Source organism: Chaetodon auriga, chromosome 10 (genome assembly GCF_051107435.1).
Source record: "Chaetodon auriga isolate fChaAug3 chromosome 10, fChaAug3.hap1, whole genome shotgun sequence".
In the NCBI taxonomy this organism is placed as follows: Eukaryota; Metazoa; Chordata; class Actinopteri; order Chaetodontiformes; family Chaetodontidae; genus Chaetodon; species Chaetodon auriga.
Genome location: NC_135083.1, coordinates 10,130,390 through 10,138,540, shown reverse-complemented (window position 1 = coordinate 10,138,540; position 8,151 = coordinate 10,130,390). Strand labels below are relative to the sequence as shown.

General features: G+C 43.3%; 1 protein-coding gene across 1 annotated transcript in view; it reads left to right on the top strand.

Annotated features, from left to right (window-relative positions):
* Positions 1-2,495: 2,495 nt before the first annotated feature.
* Positions 2,496-8,151, top strand: part of LOC143327296 (poly(rC)-binding protein 4-like) — a 35,632-nt gene continuing 29,976 nt past the window's right edge. The window contains exon 1 of the mRNA XM_076741561.1: positions 2,496-3,001. The gene's annotated coding sequence lies outside the window, so the exon portion shown is untranslated. The remainder of the gene's footprint in view (positions 3,002-8,151) is intronic.

The following is an 8,151-nucleotide window of genomic DNA, read 5'->3' as shown; positions in this document are numbered from 1 at the left end:
GTATTTATTGAGGTCACATATAAAGTAATGCAGCGCTGGTCTCAAAAAGTCAGAGTTCCCTGAGGATCTCAGCCAGAATGAGCCCAGTTGTCATACAAAAGTTCACATTTATCATGTTGGGTTTGACCAACCCAGTACAATAATCAGATATACGTTACAGAATATAATTGGTCAAGGCGTGACTGACGGATCTAAATGCAATAGACATCACAAAAAGAGAAGAGGAGACGAGACTGTCAACAACCAGAGTGCCACCTGCCTTTTTGTTATGAGAAGTGGCTCTCACCAGCCATGTTATCCTTACGGCTCTAGGCTATGAAGGACATCCACGTAGGCTAAAGATCAGAGCATGAGAACACATGAAATGACCAAAAAGGGCCTGATCATTACATATTGATGCAGTCACAGTTCCTTCTCCAGTCGATGGCTGTGTCATAATCGACAGTACACCTTAGCTGTTCTAAAGCCACATCACCATGACTGATTTCTGGCAGCGGTCTGACCCACACACCCCTAGTGGTGGTTGCATTCTTTTTTCTCACTCTAACAAAGCAGCCTGTCTCTGCAAGATGGATTTGAAATCACACAGCACCTCCTACTGTTTGAAAGACAACGTCGCCGGATCCGACGGACCACAGCCAGTTATTCAGTACAGCTGTTACATGCTTAAGTGCTTGATTCATAGGGCGCCATTATGTAGAAACTCCCATTGAGTTGCTGTTGAATGGGTGGCAGATTAAACAATAATAGGCCATATTATTCTTCTTTTGCTCGCTTCAAAGTTATGTGTCCCTGTCAAAAGGTTTAAGACATAATGTAATGTGTCTTCCCTCAAGGTTGGGGTCTAATATGGCTTTATTCACTCAGTGGAACTATACAGAGTTAGGGCTGTGATAATAATATCAGACAACTGCATTTCTTTCATCTCAGTAAAGGATCCTGCAAGTGCTTAAACTGTGCTGAAATCCAGCAGCTGTAGCAACACTGTTATGTTAAGGTATCAGCATGAATATGTGTACCCAGTTGCTTATTAGCATGCATAGTAGCATATTGGTGCTTTATTAGTCATTATAAAGCACTTATTAATGCCTTGTTCTGGACGTTAAGGTTATTAAGGGTCAGAAGTAGGTTATTAAGATCATAATTAGTGTATGCCTACAACAGCTATCATTAAGCAGTAATTAGGAGGTTATTGAGCGAGACCTCTTAGTCAGTGGCCTAGTATTTGTAGAATGTTATCATCCAGAATAAGGCATTGATAAGTGCTGGATAAAGAGTGAATATGCTACTATTATGAATGTTAATAAGCAACTAGATCATGTTGTATATGTGTAACCTAATATAAAGTGTAACCGTAGCTGCTTAATCCATTATTCTCATCATACACTTTGGAAATAAACAGCTAACAACCGTAACAAACCGTGTGAATGTATCTGCTGGAAATATCTACACATTAGTCCACCCCTGAGCTTCCTTTATGTAGCCTCTTTGACTCCCAGCCAAGAGAAAATGTCACCATCAGACAGACAAAGCAACAAAATGTAACAGCTTACAGCGATGGTAGTAAAAATGTCAAGCAGTGATGGATAAAGGCCTTTTATTTAGAAATATAAATATGCGTTTGCATTCCCTCCTCTTCTCATTTATTTTACCGTGAATGAGAAGCACCTGAGAGACAACTGAGATAATTTGTGAAATGGATGGAGATGTCATGCTCAAATTACCCAGACGTTCTCTCCTTCACAGAGGAGCAGTGGGAGCTGTCTAGGTGTCTTGCTTCACTGTCTTTAAATTAATGAGCCGTTTGTCAAGTGAATATTCATCAGAGACACATTTTGCCTGGTGTGAAATAGAATGATTCATGTCACACTGTCCCTGAATGTTGTTTGTTTTCCATGTCTCAAAGGAAAAGAGTGTCCGCCAATGGCTAAAGATAGCTGGACTTTATATTGTTCCTGTATAACTTACAATGTGGAGGATGAGAGGGTATAGAAATAATAATAGAAAATATAAATCAGCTATTATTCCTCCCTTACAATACAGTATGATGGAACAATTGCAATATCTACATGAATACACGAGATGGCGCTGCGTGAGAGAAAGTTACTGATCTTAAACGCCACAAACTTCAAAAGAAAATGCCAAGAGCCTCAATTTCACATTTGCGCGACCAACTTTGATCAAGCCAATGAATTTTGCGCTTTATATTTTAAAATGTGGCTCACTTTTATTAGATCTATATGTTGTGTTGGCCTCAGCCTGACAGAAAACCCTGGCAAGATTTGTCCAGGGCCACGGGTCGCTGTTTCACTTGCAGTTACCTGCAGTTAAAGAGGTAAACAGCAAATCATGACTTAAAATCTGATGACCCTAACCCAGTGTCAATTTCTCCAATAAAACGCTTACTATAATTGAGACAAAATGGTGCAGCACATCTCTCAACAACAGTCTGATAGCTTCGGCAAATGTGATTTCCGCGGTCATGTTGAGATTTCACACGGCGCAGAGGCTCCGGGGTCTGCGGTGCGACGCGCGGGGAGAAGCGCGCTGCGCTCCCGGTAGAGGTCCTGCGGGGACGGGAACACGCCACAGCGGCCGAGGCAGGGAAACAAACACCGCGGAGGCTTGCAGGCAGCCCAGCCAAAGGAGTTCTTAACCCAGAGAGCACTCGGTTCTCTCCCATGGGCTGCCTCGGTTAATTGTGAGCGGGGTGGTCGCCGCCTCTGTGTGTGTGTGTGTGTGTGTGTGTGTGTGTGTGTGTATGTGTGTGTGTGTGTGTGTATGTGTGTGTGTGTGTGCGCGCGCGTGTGTGTGTGTGAGAGAGAGTGCGTCTTTCCCCTCCTCAGCGCACAGGCGCCCTGCACTCCAGTCTGCTGACACACCGGGAGGACAGACCGCACTACGCGTCCGTGTCATTGGACTCTATGTGGATACAAAGCCCGGTCATCTCAGATCCATGGGGACACTTTAGTGGGAACTGCGACCTTTTACATGAGAACAGGTAAGTGACTCTCTGGAAAGGCACATTTTTGGACAGTATGTTCCCAATTCTCCAACTTAAAACAGCTCTCGTCCAATAGGTGACATTCTCGATCATTGTCGTGATTTCGTGTTTTTTTCTTTGCAGTACACCAAACAAATACACTTGTATTTGTAATCTAGCTTCCAAACTTCTTCTTAATGAGCAACCACTGAAATAAAGCTCTCCTTCTTAATAATAACAACCTCCTGTGTTTCTACTTGGACGCACTCATGAGTATGAGCTGATATCCTGGAATTGATAAATGAAGCCGTAAACTGACTGGGCTGTTAAATACAGCATATGGCAGAAAGTCGCCAGATGATCAGGGGACACAGTGAGACCGAGGAGACAATTGGTCTCTTGTGTGTGGACGGTTTTATGATAATGCAAGTGGGCCCCGTCGGCCAGGCCAGTCCTGAGCACAAAGATCATTCTCAACAAGTCCGGCACTGTGGGCGCCTGCCTGGTGCTGAGGCAGCGAGTGTGTGTGACAGCACCATTATTCACGAAGATGCCTAATTGCGTTAGTCTTACACTGGATAGAAGAACTGTCCTGATAAGCTGACCTCAAAGAACAGCAAAACTCAGCGCAGATGCTGTTTGGCTGAACATGTTTTACTCAGTTCTGCCATGAAACTGGAGCATTTCTGGTCACATTTTGTGAACTACACGTGCAGTTTAGTTGTAGTGCATTAATACACTAACAGATTACAGATAGTTGTGTTTATTTGTCCACACCGTTTCCAGATATTGCCTTTGTTTTGTTTGCTAAGCACAATCCACAGCGAGTAAATAGTAGTCATTTGAAGGATTGGTTTAATTTAGCCGAGAGGCTTGTCAGCATATTAATCAACCAGGAGGCTTCATTACAAGTTAGTCTTGATATTCCTCTAATGTTGTAATATCTGGAATGAAAATGAGCGTTATTAACACTCGCATGCTTTGCATATTTTGGCCCACATTTATCCACTTTAGCACAAGGGGCCCCTATGAAATACAAAAGACTGATCATCTTTCGGCTCTTCAGTACAATAGGATCAATAAAAAGGCATCCGGTAGTGGACCAGCTGATTGATTCAGGAAATCATGGTCCTGGCTGCCTGGAGCAGCTCATGAATCTTGCATGTGCTCCTCCAGTGTGTTTACGCTCAAACATAAGTGGAGAGAAATGGGACCCAATTGGAGAACTGCACATCACTTAGGGTGTAACTGTAAGCTGTTTGTGGAGGGATTCATTTGGATGTAATGCATTGTATGGCTATTTACTGGAAGAAGTTGGAGAACATGACTCAGATTTATCTTCCCAACCACATAACAGAGATCAATGAGGAATAGGATTCTTCTCCTATGTGTGTGTGCGTGTGTGTGGCATCTGCTTGAGTACAAATACACTCTTTATTCCTGAAAGAGGAAAAGGGAATAGGACGTACAATTTGGCTGATGTGAGAGGTACACATATCTTTCAGAGGGACTCCAGGGGCCACAAAGACAGACCATCATGTATTGCTGACTCTCTGTCCAAATGCAATTCCTTAATGCACTCTGAGAGTCAGAGATCTAATAAGAAGTGGGAGAGCATCTTCAATAATGAAACCCCACCTGCATCTCTGCTGCAGAGTGAGGGCTGGGGCTGAGAGGCCTCATAAATAACAGAAACCAGACCTGACACGTGCTGCTCCAACGTCTGGGAACTGCCAATAATCCCTCTCATCTACTAAGATGCTGTTTTTGCAGACAGAAGGCGGAGGAAAGACACAGGCCCAGCGCTTAGCTTTAGCTCGCAGTCATCAAGTAAACAGTTCTGCGGAGAGAGATCATGGATGTTCAACCACCTTTTACAAGAGGAGCTTTCCTGGATAATTTAACCGTTAACAACACGGTGGAGCAGAATCACTTCCACTGACAAAACGTCTTGAATCGTATGCAGATTTTCATTATATTCGCCTTTCAAACGAGTCCCTATATTCTTTCCTTTCCCCAAGTCGACTGAAAATCTGTAATAACTTGTAGTGCTTTTGCACTCGGACACGTTTTACAAGGCAGATCAGCATCGTCGTCTTCACTCAGGCGTTAATTTAGTTGTTGTTGTTGTCACAGGAGCGTTGTTGTGATACAAATTAATTTCCTCTCCAATGTTTGAGATAAATCCCCTGTAGCAATTAACCTGCGTTTTAGCAATTAACCTGTGCTTGTCGCTATCTAATAACTACAGACTCTTGAGGCTTAGCTCCCTCTTTTCTTTCCGGCTTTGTCGATTGAAATAGAATTCTGCTGCGAGTTAATCATCTTTATGTTTTAGCGCGCTACGCTTGAGTATGCCATATCAGAAAGGCACACTTATTGATATCATGTGATCTGGCAGGTTCCATGCAAATAAACAGTATAGATTCCTTTGTTTTGGATGTTCTTGTCCTGCTATGAAGGGAGCCTTTCTTCTGGAGCAGAATGTGACCCTCACTGCTGTTCTTAAGACTGACCCTGTGGCTGACAGAGCCGCGGGCTGTCCCTGCTATGAAAAGATAGCACTGTGTTGAACTGCAAAGATTGACCCAGCAGGCCCCGTGACTCTCCTGTTGTGTCTCTCAAAGAGTCTCATGAGCGTGATTTATTTAGTTCAGAAGTCACCCTCAAAGAGCTGCTTTCATGCTGTCTCTGCTGTACAGAGAGTGACTCAAGAAATGGGGATAGGTGTATGCTAAGTACGCCACTCCAGTGACTAAGTGCTGTATATCAAGCGAATGAGCTAAAATACTGCCTTCGTGACAGTAATCCGCTTTGCTCTACAGTACACTAAATGGAGGTTTTCTTTCAATTGGCCATCTGCATCAGTGTGTGTGTGTCTGTTTTTGTATTGCGACCAAGAAGGAGAGAAGCTTTTTATCCCCCCCTTCAGCTGCCGAGTGCCTGAAATATTTAACAGGGACTGCACTATTTTTGGGTTTGTGCTCGGTTTGTTGAGGAGCTTATGTAATATGTAGTTTCAGCTCAACGTGCGTGGAACCGTTGTGTACCAAATAAGATGCCAACTTAAGTGTAGCGATGCTGTAAACAGTGTGATTTTGCAGCCATACTGTACGCCACTATAAAGGATACTGTAGTACATGGGAGCAAGGACTCCTGCACCATCTGTGCTTTGATTAATTTAATTGCCGTTTTTAATACAGTGGCTTTAACGTCAAGGAAGCAGGGCCAGGCCACATCTTCTCATGTTTCTCTGCGATATCGATCAGCTCGTCTCTCTTCCCTCTGACTGTCCCCATCTCTCCCCCTTTCTTTCTCAATTTGTCTCCCTTCTCTCTCTACTGTTCTCCTCCCTCTCCTCTCTCCTCCGAGGTGTCAGATTCTCTGACTCATGCCCTGGTGTGGAGGATGGGAGGGAAGCAGGGATGAAAGAGAAGAGAGGAAAGTCATTTTGCAGATAGAGAGAGTGACCTTCATCCAGTAAGAGGGATGGGATAAAAGCTAGAGTTAATACCCTGCCAAAGTGTATTCTCCAGCATGCCAAAAAAACCATTCAGAATGATATACGGTCCTAATAGAAGCTCTCTAATAATAAGAAGCGTGCCATTGTAAGTCAAGGCAAAGCAAATGAACAGAAAATTCCAGGATTGAATCCAGAGGGATAAACACTCTGGAGAAGTCAAAGTGTATAATCGAATGAAAACAGCACTGACATACAAAGCCAGCTCGAGATTTTCCTGAATGCAACGCAAGAGATCTATAATATGAAAACAGCTAGTTTGCTACTCATATAGAGCTGCAACGATCAGTCAATCGATCAATCGGTCGATGAGCAGAGAATGAATCAGCAGCTATTTTTATAATCAATGAAAGACACTTTTCAAGCATAAGAAGCCAAACATCTCTGTGGTTTTAGCTTCTTAAATGTGATAATTTGCTGCTTTTCTTTGCCATATATGATAATAATTTGAATGTATTTGCTTTTTGGACTGATTGTTGGAATTGTAAGACATCACCTCAGATATTTTTCATTATCTCCTGATATTTTAAAGACAAGATTGAGAAAATAACCAGCAGATTAGTCAATAGTGGTACTTATCATGAGTTGCAGCCCTAGACTGAGGCAAAGAAAGCTAAATGACAAGCGCACAGTATATGGGCTTGGGCCATGCTGTCCCAATGCTAACTAAAGCCAGTGTAAAGACAGGCTCAGACGGTGTCACTGTGTGTCTGGAACCAGCAGCCACTTGGGAGATAACAATTGACAGCCCAGAAACACGGCCCTGCATCTGTATGTTTGTGTTGTTTTGTCCCTCCTGGCAATAATGAGAAGGAGGAAGGAATTCAGCTTTACCTAACGAGGAGACGGGATCCTTTGTGAAAGAAATTGCATGCTTGGTCAATGTATGTTCCTCGCAGAGTGGCCATGTTCTTTCAAGGGTATACGCTTATTAATAACCACTGAGGCAGAACTAACCAAATACTGCTCCAGCCTGACCAGTCACAGAAACCGATGGCTTGAGATAGACTGCAATGGAGTGTCAATTACGCTGCTGTTCATTAGCTGCTAGATTCACTCGTAATTATGCAGATTGTGCCACCAGATTGACATGATTGTAAGCTGCCGTGACAAGAAGAAGCCCTGAAAGTATTGATTCACGTCGCTTTGAGATATGACAGACCTTGGTATAATGGTGGGAAATAATCTCGCTTTGTGCACAGATAAGAGACTCTTAGTTCTGATGTAGTCCAAAATATGTTGGGGGATGAGGGAGGATATTACAGCTTAGTTATAAATGAGAACCTCATTTTTAACAACCAACTAGATAGTGCTATAAATCCGTCATGTCAGCCAGAAATCCCACACAGTTTTAGAGGATGCTTAAAAAAAAAATCCTACATCAGTAATTTTGTCACAGTGCTACAAATTAGAAACTTTCATTGTGACTTTTCAGCACATTTGTTAATATAATCTGCAGGGAATCTTGTAGTTGTATTCACTCTTTACAGCAGCACGTTATGGATTAAAAACACACTGCCTTGGGGTAATCTTATCAGTGTCAGCCCACATTTAGGTGCAGTGGCCGCAGCGAGCGCGGCTGTTGGCCTCCCCTCTGCTGCAGGGAAGCCGATCTGGCTCCAGGAGCAGCAGGCAGCCCAAGGCTCTG